Here is a 14,433-nt window from a genome sequence, read left to right as displayed (position 1 = left end):
AGAATAACTGTTTCTGTTTCCCATTAGGCACAGGGTAGCTACAATAACAGCAAGCTATATGTCTTAAGTGTAATATAAGACTTCAGACTGAACCCTATTTCATGGACTAGTTTAAAGTGTCAGTATCACACAGAGCCCCTTTGAATAATGGAAGAGGCAAGCTGAGGCAACGTGAACAGACATTCATCTTTGTGCACACTGAAATGAGAGACACAAAGACCTCTACCACTTGCAATGGAGAGATGTGTGGAGGCATTCAAATAGCAGATACTTAGCTGTTGAGGCAGATACTATATGTCTTCAGGTTTCAGTAAATCATTTCCCAGTTGTACATGATTCAAAGTAAAATTTACAAAATAATCATAAAGAAACAAAGTATCATGGACTTTAGTAGCTGTTGTCTTTGGTTTCCCAGAATAATTTATTACCCTACCATCTCTAATAACTGTGTTTTCTTCCCTCGAGGAAAATGAATCCTAGAACAGATGAAGGATGAATTACGATGCCTCCTACTTCTACCCAACCACTTCTACCCAAATGCTGTGGAATAACATTTTACATCATAGCTCCTTATCATCACTGAGCACAGATATTGGCATTTGGCATCTTGGATCCCTGCCTAGAATTTTCCAAATTAGAAAAGAATGCTATATCTCTTTTGCTCTTTGAAGCTAACTTTAAAAGTGTGTGCCTGGGGAGAACAGCTACAAAGAGAAAACTTGTCTGGAATAGGGGACAACATTGAACTTTACCTAAGCACTGTGTTTAGAAGGTTAAGAAACCTATTCATCCCGTTTGTGTTCCAGGGAACGACACACTGCAATGAACCACCCTTCTGCATAACTTAGGAATCCTGAGCAACCCCTTGCTTTCCTATGCCAAGGCCAGCCCTCCATATTCATATTCTCTGCCTCTCACATAAATTAGCTGAGCGGTTTTATCCCCACTGATCATCTGAAGCAAAATGCTTGATAACAAAAATTTGACTAAATTTATCTCCTTCACCCAGACCCCTCAACTCTGACCCATCTTCAGCCTGTTCCAACACACAACCCCTCCTGCAAATAGTCAGGACTCAGGGCAAAACTTCCTCTGATCTGCTGTCCAATCATGCCACTCTTTCAATCCATTTCCAACACAGTTTAGGTAGAAATCCCTTTTATTTAGTGAAACTTGCAGATCTTATGGTCAGAGCATTCTCTTTATTGCAACAGTTCCATTCTTTTCTTTGCAAACTCGTTCTGAATAAAGTTTCTCCTTATGAAGTCCTGATTTCTCCTTCATTTGCCAGACAGAATGAAGGCCACTGAGAAGCAAAGGCAAGAAAGGATGAGAAGCAAAGGCAAGAAAGGATGAGAAGTAAACGAAGGGTATGTCTTGACTGTCCTAAATTCAAGATTTGATTCCTGAAGCTAATTATATAATACACAACCTTTGACCTAAGCAATGGGTTCTAAGTCCAATAGCTTTTACCTCCACCAAACACTCTCTCCTTTTCTCAACTCTCTGCTTTCCTTTAAAGTATTGATCATATTTTTTTTTTATTTAAGGTTTGAAACATTCCATAATTTTAATGTCATGGATTGAAATTCCTTTTTTTCTAGCACAGAGAGCATAAGAGTGGAGAGTGAGGGTTTAGGGGGGTGGGTTAGTAGGGTAAGTGAAGATAGTAGTCAAAGCTCCCTAGAAAGGAATTTCTCTTCCAATATACTTTTCACATCCTTATTAAAATTTAGAGATGCTTCTATGTTTAAAAGCTCATCTACAAAAAATGCAAATATATGTGGATATGAATGATAATGTATGTGAGGCAATATAAAAGAGAAAGGACATGTCTTTTGCAGCAATGCAAATTTGAGTTTCAATCCCAGCTGTGTGATCTTTATTAAGATAACTTCTGCATCTATAAGAAGAAAATACACATTTTTTCTTATTAGATTGTTCTGATGATTAAATGAGATAATGCTGCAGTGGTTTGCAAAGAACTTGGCAAATAATAATCCTGAATAAATAATATTTATTATCACAAAATTCTTTTGTAAATTGAAGAATAACCTTCAGAAATAGGAGAGTATATTATTGTTTCCTTGAGAAGAATGCTCATTATAATCTGTTCCTTTCTCAGAGATAACAGAAGTTATAGAGGAGAAAAATGGGGAGCTTCCTTTTACCTGTTCCTAGAAGACAATGGCACCCCACTCCAGTACTGTTGCCTGGAAAATCCCATGGATGGAGGAGCCTGGTAGGCTACAGTCCATGGGGTCGCTAAGAGTCGGACACGACTGAGCGACTTCCCTTTTACTTTTCACTTTCATGCACTGGAGAAGGAAATGGCAACCCACTCCAGTGTTCTTGCCTGGAGAATTCCAGGGACGGGGGAGCCTGGTGGCCTGACATCTATGGGGTCGCACAGAGTCAGACACGACTGAAGCGACTTAGCAGCAGCAGCAGCAGCATATTAAACCTAGACATCACCTTTGATTCTCTCTTTAATTGCCTGATCTCCATCCACTCAATATTTATTAGATCTAGTGAATCTCTATCCAAAAATTTTCTTTAACATTCCACTTTTTTTGGTTAAGCCTCACATTATCTGTCTCTCATCAGAATTTTTCAATATCTTGCTACTTGGTTTTTAACAGATCAGATTTTTCTTCCATGCAATCCTCTGAATGTGCTCTCCTCTAAGTAATCTGTGAGCATTCCCTGTTATATTAACTAAATTATTGCAGAAATCTTAAAACTGGATTTTGTTTCAGATAAAGGTAAAAGTCTGGACTTTCAGTTCAGTTCAGTCACTCAGTCGTGTCTGACTCTTTGCGACCCCATGAATCACAGCACACCAGGCCTCCCTGTCCATCACCAACTCCCGGAGTTCACTCAAACGCACATCCATCGAGTTGGTGATGCCATCCAGCCATCTCATCCTCTGTCGTCCCCTTTTCCTCCTGCCCCCAATCCCTCCCAGCATCAGAGTCTTTTCCAATGAGTCAACTCTTTGCATGAGGTGTCCAAAGTACTGGAGTTTCAGCTTTAGCATTATTCCTTCCAAAGAACACCCAGGGCTGATCTCCTTTAGAATGGACTGGTTGGATCTCCTTGCAGTCCAAGGGACTCTCAAGAGTCTTCTCCAACACCGCAGATCAAAAGCATCAATTCTTTGGCACTCAGCTTTGGTGAGATACAAAAATAAGATTCAAGTTCAGGCTCTTGTCTCTCATAAGAGAGGTAAGAATGGGGAATTATGTTGTAAGTTTGGGAAGAAGTTTGCTTAAAGATGTTGTACAGCCAGAGAGGTAGACTCTGGCAGGCATTATCACCTGCCTACCCAGTGTACATTCTCTTTAACCTCCCCACTGATATTACTTTGGTTTAGGATGGACAGGAGTGTTTCCAGCTCAAAATTAAATTTCTTATGTTCCCTTGTAGTTTTTATATGACAAAATTCTGGAAAATGGAATGGAAATTTGCCAGGGAGAGCTTTATTTTTCATATGTGGGCAATACTCTTCTTTTTGTTATCTTCTTCTTCCTCCTCTTGGGGTTCCCAGGTGGTCAGTGGTAAAGAATCCACCTGCTGATGTAGGAGGTGCAAGAGACAGAGGTTCAGTCCCTAGGTTGGATCCTTGGAGTAGGAAAGAGCAACCTACTCCAGTATTCCTGCCTGAACAATTCCATGGACAGAGGAGCGTGGCAGGCTACAGTCCATGGGTTTGCAAAGAGTCGGACACAACTGAGCACGTGCGCGCACACGCGCACACACACACACACACACATTTTTCATCTTAATGCCTGAAATGTGGTGCTTTGAGATATAGGAACTGACCATGAAGACAACAGACACCCATTAAGCACCACAGAGCAGAAACAGGGGAGACTAAGGCACCGTGGTGTCATGGAGCCACTGCATCGGCCTTCACCTGCCCCTTTCCAGACTTTTTTCACCAGCTAAAAGATATTCCCTTTTTTGGTTCAGTCATTACTTCTGGAGGTTTTCTGTTCATTTATTTTATCAGAACAGCAAGGCACACTCTGATAAGTCTTTTCAGTTTTTCTCTAACATTTCTAGTAAGCTCTGCCCTGAACACCATGATAATGGAAGCTGTAAATTTTTAAGTTTTTTATCTCAGTCTTTTAATACTCAATCTCTTTCTCTTTCTACAAAATATTGAACATATAAAAAAGTAGCAAATACTGTAATGTGCTCCCTTTTATCCATTAGCTAGCTTCAAGATGATCAATTCATTTCCATTTTATCCATAACTTCACCTACTCTGTTTCCACTCTCACCACTAGTTTTATTTTCTAAGCAAATACAAAATGGTTTATTTTAAAAGTACAAAGTGGAATATAGTATCATTTTACTTAGAGAAATGTATGTATTACCAATACACATTAGCAAATAAATCAATTAGCCCAAAAGTCCATTACTATCACTGAGGAGAGGACTGAGTCTAAGATAAGATGATGCCCCTTCCCACCCTTCTGCACCCAGAGAAATTTCCATATGGCACGTGCAAAAATCAAAGCAAAGAGAGATATAATGGAAGAACCACACATTGGTTATCCAGGGACTTAGGGACAACCAAGACTGAAGAGTAGTGGGAAATAATGAAATAAATGATGCTCAGAATGGATTAAAAATATCTCCCTAATTTTCCTTCAGGAATCTGCAAATTAGCAGTGCTTTGTTAACAATTACTACAACTAATAAAATAAATGTCACACTATTCCATCTAAAATGATACTTACTTTGCACAATGTTTAACCTACAACCTTGAAAAGAGTCTCATCATCCGGTCTGATGCCAAAATCCTTATGCTTTTATTTTTAGATATACCATATATTTTATAAACATACCCACTGACAGATGAAAAGAAAGGTTACTTGTACTTACGGTCTCTCTTCCACTTTTTCATTTTTCTATTTTTAGTTTCTTTATCAGTATGGTGTATTTTACTGCCTTCTTCAAATATATCCAATGTTATTAAATTTAATGTATACATATCTCCATGATTATATCTTTTCATGTATAAAATATATGAAAGCACAACTCTATATGTGATATCTGTTTTTAACTAAAAAAATCATTCTATACATATTCGTCTATGACTTACTTCTTTTCTTCTTTAAGTGCTTTTTATTTTTATTTTTTTTACTTTACAATATTGTATTGGTTTTGCCATACATCAACATGAATCTGCCACGGTTGTACACTTACACTTACTTTTTAAAAATATGTTATGGTCATCTCAAGGTAAGTGAGTGTTTATATTTTCTAAATTCTGTGTACCTACATGTCTTCAAATAATTCTGCCTGAATTAGAGTATATGATACATGCTATATAATCTTTTAACTGTTTTCTTTCCCTCTCGTCTCTTCCTTCTGCTCCTCTATATCCTCTTTCCCTTCCTTCTTTCTCCTCCTTCTTGTTTTCTTCACCTTAATTTTCTAAAATTGGACTACTCCTTCCTCAAGTTAACGTCAAGTTTGGAACCAAAATTTTTGAATTACAATTTTGAGTCCACCAGATACGGAGGCAGTGTAGAGCAAGATGCCATGTCTTTACTTGTAAACTAAGAGTAATACTAATCTCAATATTTTGGAGAAGGAAATGGCAACCCACTCCAGTACTTGTGCCTGGAAAATCCATGGATGGAAAAGCCTGGTGGGCTACAGTCCATGGTGTCTCGAAGAGTCCAACAGGACTGAGCGGCTTCACTTTCACTTTCCACTTTCATGCACTGGAGAAGGAAATGGCAACCCACTCCAGTGTTCTTGCCTGGAGAATCCCAGGGACGGGGGAGCCTGGTGGGCTGCCATCTATGGGGTCACACAGAGTTGGACACGACTGAAGCAACTTAGCAGCAGCAGCAGCAATCTTAATATTTTAAGGTTATTATATTAAGAGCATTCATATACAAAAGGTGCTTGATACATTCTCTGGTAAAAAGAAAATTTAAGCAACATGAGCTGATGCTAACTGCTCATCTTTCCCAATTTTCTTCTCACATTTCTCACCTGGGTCACAGCATTCCAGCCACATGGGGTTTCTCTCTGTGCCTTCAATGGGCTAAGATTTTTCTTCTTACAGTCTTAGCACTGGTGGTCTCACTCTTTGGAATTTTACCATCTATTTACTTACGCATCTTTTCTTCCCCTTCACCTCGCCCACTAAAGTATAAACTCTAAGAAAGTGGAAATCTGGATTTCTTTTTCTAATGTCTATCCCTAACACCATGTATGAAACAGAGTCTCCTGTTTAACATGTACTTGTTAAATGAATGAATGATTTCATTTTATATTCAGTCACAGAGTGACCTATAAAACAGGATTGTCTATGACCAACCCTTGCAAGGACTTTTCATAATCTTTGAGGATGCTTTGTAGCAAGGATGCTGCTATCTGTTAGAATTAAATATGAGTAACAGAAATATTAGCTCTTCGATAACAACAGATTAAAAATCAGAAATTAGATATCATGCAAATGATGGTTCCTTTTTAATTTGTTTCTTTGAAAGAAAGATTTTTATCATGGTGCAAACAAACAAAAACTTGAATATGTAATTAAAAAAATAGAATAAGAATATTGGAAATTAAAGCATAAATAAACAAATGGAATCTAATTAAAATTAAAAGCTTCTGCACAGCAAAGGAAACTATAAGCAAGGTGAAAAGACAGCCTTCAGATAGGGGGAAAATAACAGCAAATGAAGCAACTGACAAACTAAACTCAAAAATATACAAGCAATTCCTGCAGCGCAATTCCAGAAAAATAAACGACCAAATCAAAAAGTGGACCAAAGAACTAAACAGACATTTCTCCAAAGAAGACATACATATGGCTAACAAACACATGAAAAGATGCTCAACATCACTCATTATCAAAGGAATGCAAATCAAAACCACAATGAGGTACCATCTCATGCCAGTCAGAATGGATGTGATCCAAAAGTCTACAAATAATACATTCTGGAGAGGGTCCAGAGAAAAGGGAACCCTCTTACACTGTTGGTGGGAATGCAAACTAGTACAGCCACTATGGAGAACAGTGTGGAGATTCCTTAAAAACCTGGAAATAGAACTGCCTTATGACCCAGCAGTTGCACTGCTGGGCATACACACCAAGGAAACCAGAATTGAAAGAGACATGTGTACCCCAATGTTCATCGCAGCACTGTTTACAATAGCCAGGACATGGAAGCAACCTAGATGTCCATCAGCAGATGAATGGATAAGAAAGCTGTGGTACATATACACAATGGAGTATTACTCAGCCATTAAAAAGAATACATTTGAACCAGTTCTAATGAGGTGGATGAAATTGGAGCTGATTATACAGAGTGAAGTAAGCCAGAAAGAAAAAGACCAATACAGTATACTAACGCATATATATGGAATTTAGAAAGATGGTAACAATAACCCTGTATGTGAGACAGCAAAAGAGACACAGATGTATAGAACAGTCTTTTGGACTCTGTGGGAGAGGGTGAGGGTGAGATGATATGGGAGAATAGCATTGAACGATGTAAATTATCACGTGAAACGAATCGCCAGTCCAGGTTTGATGCATGATACAGGGTGCTTGAGCCTGATGCACTGGGATAACACAGAGGGATAGGTTGGGGAGGGTTGTGGGAGGAGGGTTCAGGATGGGGAACACATGTACATCCATGGCGGATTCATATCAATGTATGACAAAACCAATACAATATTGTAAAGTAAAAAAAAAAAAATTAATTAGTTTAAAAAATAAAATAGCCACATCATCATCAAAAAAACGGAGAAGGCAATGGCACCCCACTCCAGTACTCTTGCTTGGAAAATCCCTTGGACAGAGGACCTTGGTAGGCTGCAGTCCATGGGGTCGCTGAGAGTCAAGCACATGTCATTTTCACTTTTCACTTTCCCTGCATTGGAGAAGGAAATGGCAACCCACTCCAGGGTTCTTGCCTGGAGAATCCCAGGGCCATAGGAGCCTAGTGGGCTGCTGTCTCTGGGGTCCCACAGTCAGACACGACTGAAGCAACTTAGCATAGCATAGCATAGCATCAAAAAAAAAAAAAAATAAAGGTATTACTTTCTCCACTCTGAGATGACCCAGAGGGATGGTACAGCGAGGGAGGAGGGTGGGGGGTTCAGCATGGGGAACACATGTACACCTGTGGCGGATTCATGTTGATGTATGGCAAAACCAATACAATATTGTAAAGTAATTAACCTCCAATTAAAACAAATAAATTTATATTAAAAAAGAATAATAAAAATGAGGCTGAATTCTTTCTTAAAGGTTATAGAATTGTTGAATTGGGCTTGAATCCAATTTTCTTTGTTGTGTCTAATGTTCTTACCTCTGTTTCTCAAATGTTACTTTTTTTTTTATTATGCACACATTCAGCCTGTTTAATACAGTTGTAAATCTCTTCAAATCATGCATTTTACTGTCTTTAGTTTATATAACAACACTTAGCTCACAATAAATACACAATAAGCATTTGCTGTTAGCAATGATTCTCCTTCATGTGTTTATGGTTTTACCTCCAGTATGATATACATAAAAATGACTCTTTCTAAGCTTACTAAAATATTGTTTGTGTAGGTGCTCCTAATTAAAGTTCACTTGCAACATGTGTGCAAAGACTGTCGATGGCACTCCTAGGAGACATTGATGGTTCCTGAATCTCAATCTGCACAGAAGATCAGGCAAGGAAATGAGAGCCAGAAGACAAGGGGAAGAGAGTGCAGGTAATCCTATGTCAGTTCAGAGGAAGGAGACAGTTGTAGTTTGTAAAGAAAGGTAAACTATGGCAAGTGCTGTGCTGGGCCTATGATGACCAAAGAAACCTAAATGGGATATTGCAGACAGAAATAGACACTGATAGAAGGAGTAAAGCAATTTTTGAAAAATCTAGAAAGTTAGTGCTTATAATGAGCTTGACTCTCCCAAGACATAAAAGAATGTTCCTAGCATGGACTCTTAAATGATCAGGCTGACAAAATTATGTATTGTATAATATATGACATGGAATGATAACTCTTTCTTATAGTTAAAGCTGGAGAGAAATGAAGGAGTGACATGTATAATGTGAGGCAAGAAGAATGTTCTGCAACACTCTTCAATCATTTATTTTAATACCTAAAAATCTGACATGTCTATCCTCTTCTCTCCATTCCTACAGCAGTGGCCATAGTTCAAATCCTCATCTTGTATCTCCTGGATCAAAACAGAATCCTCCTGACTCCAGAGGCCAAGCCACAGTCTCAGGAAGGATCCTCTGAATTGCAAGCTGACCATGCACGCCACTGCTAAGTAGCACTTCAGGTTCCTGGTCAGAGTGGTCAGTTCTTTAACTTTCATTACATTTATCCTGAGCCACTCATAAGCTGAGCACAAAAGAACTGATGCTTTTGAACTGTGGTGTTGGAGAAGAATCTTGAGAGTCCCTTGGACTGGAAGAAGATCCAACCAGTCCATCCTAAAGGAAATCAGTCCTGGGTATTCATTGAAAGGACTGATGTTGAAGCTGAAACTCCAATATTTTGGCCACCTGATGTTGGGAAAGATTGAAGGCAGGAGAAGGGGACGACAGGGGATGAGATGGTTGGATGGCATCACCGACTCAATGGACATGAGTTTGGGTAAACTCTGGGGATTGGTGATGGACAGGGAGGCCTGGCGTGCTGCGGTTCATGGGGTCACAAAGAGTCGGACACGACTGAGCAAATGATCTGAACTGAACTGAACTGAACTCATGTATTCATAGTTGTCCTCCAGCCTTCAAATACAGAGTACCACTCAGGAAGCCTGCAAAATGTATATCTTTGGGCCTCAAAGATTTGAATTATATTTTGTGGTACAGTCACTCAGTCGTGTCCAACTTTGTGTGACTCCATGGAGTACAGCATGCCAGGCATCCCTGTCCTTCACTGTTTCCTAGAGTTTATTCAAACTCATGTCCATTGAGTCGATGATGCCATCCAACCAGCTCATCCTCTGTCATCAATCTCTTCTCCTCCTGCCCTCAATCTTTCCAGAAAGAGGGTTTTTTTTTCCAATGAGTTAGCGACATTAGGATGAAAATATTACATTTGGCATCTCAAATTCAAAATTTTAGATGAGCTGTTCTTTGAGGTACCAAAAAGAAATCAAATAAGGTCCATGTTCTATGAAAATGTTGTGGGAGTGTATTGATGTTTAAGTTAAAAAAATTGAACCATACAACACAAAATGTAAAGAATGCTGTCCTTATACATAATATGTAATTTTTGACATAGAGCTGTAATCCTGTAATAAATGACCATTTGCCTGCCCTAAAATTTAAAGTTTAAAGGCTGGAGGTTAATACCTTTGAGTTTAGTAGAATAACAAAATAGAAACACTCATTTTTCAAACTATTATATTAAAATGTGAGTTGATACTAATTTACCTACCAAAGCTGGACTATAAATACATTTTTTTGGAAGTGAATAAAATGGATGTAAAAATTATATCCAATTATTCAGTCAGCAGTGTTCTGCAACAATTACTCAGCCATTAAAAAGAAATCATGCCATTTGCAGCAACATGGATGACCCTGAAGACTGTCATACTGAGTGAAGTAAGTCAGTCAGAGAAAGAGAAATATATGATACCCCTTATATGCAGAATTTAAAAAGAAATAGTACGAATGAACGTATTTACAAAATAGAAAAGGACTCACAGACTTAGAGAATGAATTTATGGTTACCAGGGAGGAAGGAAGAGAGAAAAGAGATAGTTAGGGAATTTGAGATTAACATGTATACACAACTATAACTTCTCTGGTGGCTCAGAGGTTAAAGAGTCTGCCTCCAATGCGGGAGACCCGGGTTCAGTCCCTGGGTCAGGAAGATCCCCTGGAGAAGGAAATGGCAATCCACTCCAGTATTCTTGCCTGGAGAATCCCATGGACAGAGAAGCCTAGTATGTTACAGTCCACGGGGTCGCCAAGAGTCGGACACGACTGAGCGACTTCACCTTCACACAACTATATTTAAAATGGATAACCAACAAGGACCTATTGCATAGTACAAGGAACTCTGCTCAGTGCTATGTGGCAGCCTGGATGGGAGAGAAGTCTGAGGGAGAATGATCATGTATATGTTTGGCTGAGTCCTTTTGGTGTTCAACTCAGACTATCATAATATTGTTAATTGGCTATACTCCAATGTAAACTAAAAAGCTTAAAAAAACACATTATTTTGCATTTGAGTAAACGATATAAAATTACATCCAATTATTAAATCATCAGTATTCTTCAGCAATACTTTCCAATGGGGGGAGGAAATCTTTTTAAATGAATAAAGTACATAAAAGTTCCCACTCTTTATTCTAATGATTATGTATAGGCAATAGGACACCACAACATTTGGAAATTAACAAATACATGGACCATTTCAGTAGACTTTTAAAGTCCAAGCTATATTTTTATTAACTGACCTAAAGAAAGAAAAAAAGGTTATTTCTGAACAAACTGTAGGCTTTTTCTTAACAAGGACCTAATTACATGCATGCCTTTAGGATACCTTTATAATTACATGGCTAACAAACTATTGTATATTCTGAGGTGTATACACACACACACACACACACATATATATATATATATATATATATATATAAATACTAAGTTGTTCCTATGAGAACATTTCAGGGTATTATTGGATTTTTTTTTTTTTTTCATTTTACACTTAAAAAGTACTTTAATAATCTTACAGTGCTGGGAATCTCAATGTGTTTTTTAGCTAAGTTTCTTGCTTTTTCGTTTTCAGTTCAGTTACTCAGTTGTGTCCGACTCTTTGAGTGAGTGAGTGAGTGAAGTTGCTCAGTTGTGTCCGACTCTTTGCGACCCCATGGACTGGAGCCTACTAGGCTCCTCCGTCTATGGGATTCTCCAGGCAAGAGTATACTGGAGTGGGTTGCCATTTCCTTCTCCAGGAGATCTTCCCAACCCAGGGATCGAACCTGGGTCTCCTGCATTGCAGGCAGATGCTTTACCATCTGAGCCACCAGGGAAGACTTGAGACTCCATGAATCGCAGCACGCCAGGCCTCCCTGTCCATCACCAACTCCCGGAGTTCACTCAGACTCACGTCCATCGAGTTGGTGATGCCATCCAGCCATCTCATCCTCTGTCATCCCCTTCTCCTCCTGCCCCCAATCCCTCCCAGCATCACAGTCTTTTCCAATGAGTCAACTCTTCGCATGAGGCGGCCTAAGTACTGGAGTTTCAGTTTTAGCATCATTCCTTCCAAAGAACACCAACGACCAATCTCCTTTAGAATGGACTGGTTGGATCTCCTTGCAGTCCAAGGGACTCTCAAGAGTCTTCTCCAACACCACAGTTCAAACGCATCCGTTCTTCAGCGCTCAGCCTTCTTTACAGTCCAACTCTCACATCCATACATGACTACTGGAAAAACCATAGACTTGACTAGACGGACCTTTGCTGGCAAAAGTAATGTCTCTACTTGTGAATATGCTATCTAGGTTGGTTATAACTTTCCTTCCAAGAAGTAAATGTCTTTTAATTTCATGGCTGCAATCACCATCTGCAGTGATTTTGGAGCCTCCCAAAATAAAGTCTGACACTGTTTCCCCATCTATTTCCCATGAAGTGATGGGACCAGACGCCATGATCTTCGTTTTCTGAATGTTGAGCTTTAAGCCAACTTTTTCACTCTCCTCTTTCACTTTCATCAAGAGGCTTTTTAGTTCCTTTTCACTTTCTGCCATAAGGGTGGTGTCATCTGCATATCTGAGGTTATTGATATTTCTCCTGGCAATCTTGATTCCAGCTTGTGCTTCTTCCAGCCCAGTGTTTCTCACACTTTTTCATTTTACAGAGTTGCATTTAAGTAAGGATTAAAAAATCATTGTTTCTTTTTTTGTTGTTCATTTTGTTTTTAAATATTTAATAATTTTATATGTATTCTTATTAGAATTTTATTTTATAATCTGCTTTGTCAAAGGTACACAGAATGAAAAAATGAGAAGCTGATAATAATGATAGCTAATATTTGTTATGTTTCATAATGTATAAAATGGGCTTCCCAGGTGACACTAGTGATAAAAAAAAAAACTGCCTATTCCAGTATTCTTGCCTGGAGAATTCTATGGACAGAGGAGCTTGACAGGCTACATTTCATGGCGTCACAAAGTGTTAGACATGATTGCAGTGGCTTAGCACACATGCACACATAAAGTATATAATAAATTTGCCTGCATTTACTCATTTGATCCCTAACATCAACTCTTTCAGGTGGGTATATATATTTTTTCCCATTTTACAGATAAGGATATTGAGGCACAAAAAAATAGAGAAAGTTTCCCAGGAAGGTAATCAAGTAAAAGGGCCAAGATTTGAATTGTGTCAATATGCTTCCAGTGTCTGGTTGTTTAAACAATGGAATAACTCCCTCTTGTGCTTGTTTGGCAATTAATTATCATTTTCACCTGCTAAAGTCACTGAGCCTCAGGTTCCTCATAAGAACAATTAAGTAGGAGTGCTGCTATTTTTAGCACACAACACAAACATTCTATTACATCCTTGTATAGTCAGGCCACTCAAGATGGCCATTCTCTTACTATTTGTATATCCCCTGCTCAACCAGTGCCCTGCTTCATCTAAACCCCATTCACATGAACATGCCTGCTCCAGAACTTTAGGTCAGAACGGCTCCACCTGCTGAGCTATTGAAAAGAAACACCTTCCCTCCTGACCAACCTTAACCTGAGAGGCTGAGAGCAATGTGCCCCACAGGCGGGTTTTCCTGGGAGCTGATGAGCCAAGCTGATATCAATTCTCCCTCTAAACTAGACCTCCCTTCTCCCCTGAACTCAGAGACTCCTGCCACATCCTTCTCACTGTCCATCACACTGAGTGGGATGTCATCCCAGGGCCTTGCTTCAGATGTAAGATGCCCCATATTGAACCACTGATGTTTCTGCCACTGTCTCTGGGGTCTTCTGTCTTGAGGGTCAGGCATCTACAAGGTTTGAAGGCCTGTGGGGTGCAGCGCAACACCTCTTGAGCCAGCCAGGAGGCTGAGGAAGTGCCTGTGAGTGCTGAGATGTGGGCAAGTAAGGATGAGAGGAGAGAGCTGTGGTGTGATCCCAAGGTGGCCATCCCCCAGCCTGTGGGGATTTATGGCAGCTGTCTACTATGAGAGATGTATTTCTCTCTCTCTCTCTTTTTTTTTTTTTTTTACTTTATTTTACTTTACAATACTGTATAGGTTTTGCCATACATCAACATGAATCCGCCACTGGTGTACACGTGTTCCCAATCCGGAACCCCCCTCACATCTCCCTCCCTATACCATCTCTCTGGGTCATCCCAGTGCACCAGCCCCAAGCATCCTGTATCCTGCATCAAACCTAGACTGGCAATTCATTTCTTACATGATATTATA

General features: G+C 39.3%; 1 protein-coding gene and 1 non-coding gene across 9 annotated transcripts in view; both read right to left on the bottom strand.

Moving 5' to 3' along the window:
* PCDH15 (protocadherin related 15) overlaps positions 1 to 14,433 on the bottom strand; it is an 874,191-nt gene that overhangs the window by 635,896 nt on the left and 223,862 nt on the right. The gene's annotated exons all lie outside the window — the stretch shown is intronic.
* On the bottom strand, positions 11,963 to 12,034 carry TRNAC-GCA. Its single transcript has one exon. It is a non-coding gene; the product is annotated as a tRNA-Cys (tRNA).

The sequence above is a fragment of the Oryx dammah genome, unplaced genomic scaffold (genome assembly GCF_014754425.2).
Source record: "Oryx dammah isolate SB20612 unplaced genomic scaffold, SCBI_Odam_1.1 HiC_scaffold_14, whole genome shotgun sequence".
NCBI lineage: Eukaryota > Metazoa > Chordata > Mammalia > Artiodactyla > Bovidae > Oryx > Oryx dammah.
The sequence above is the reverse complement of the archived record's forward strand: the minus strand, read 5'-3'. Positions and strand labels throughout refer to the sequence as shown.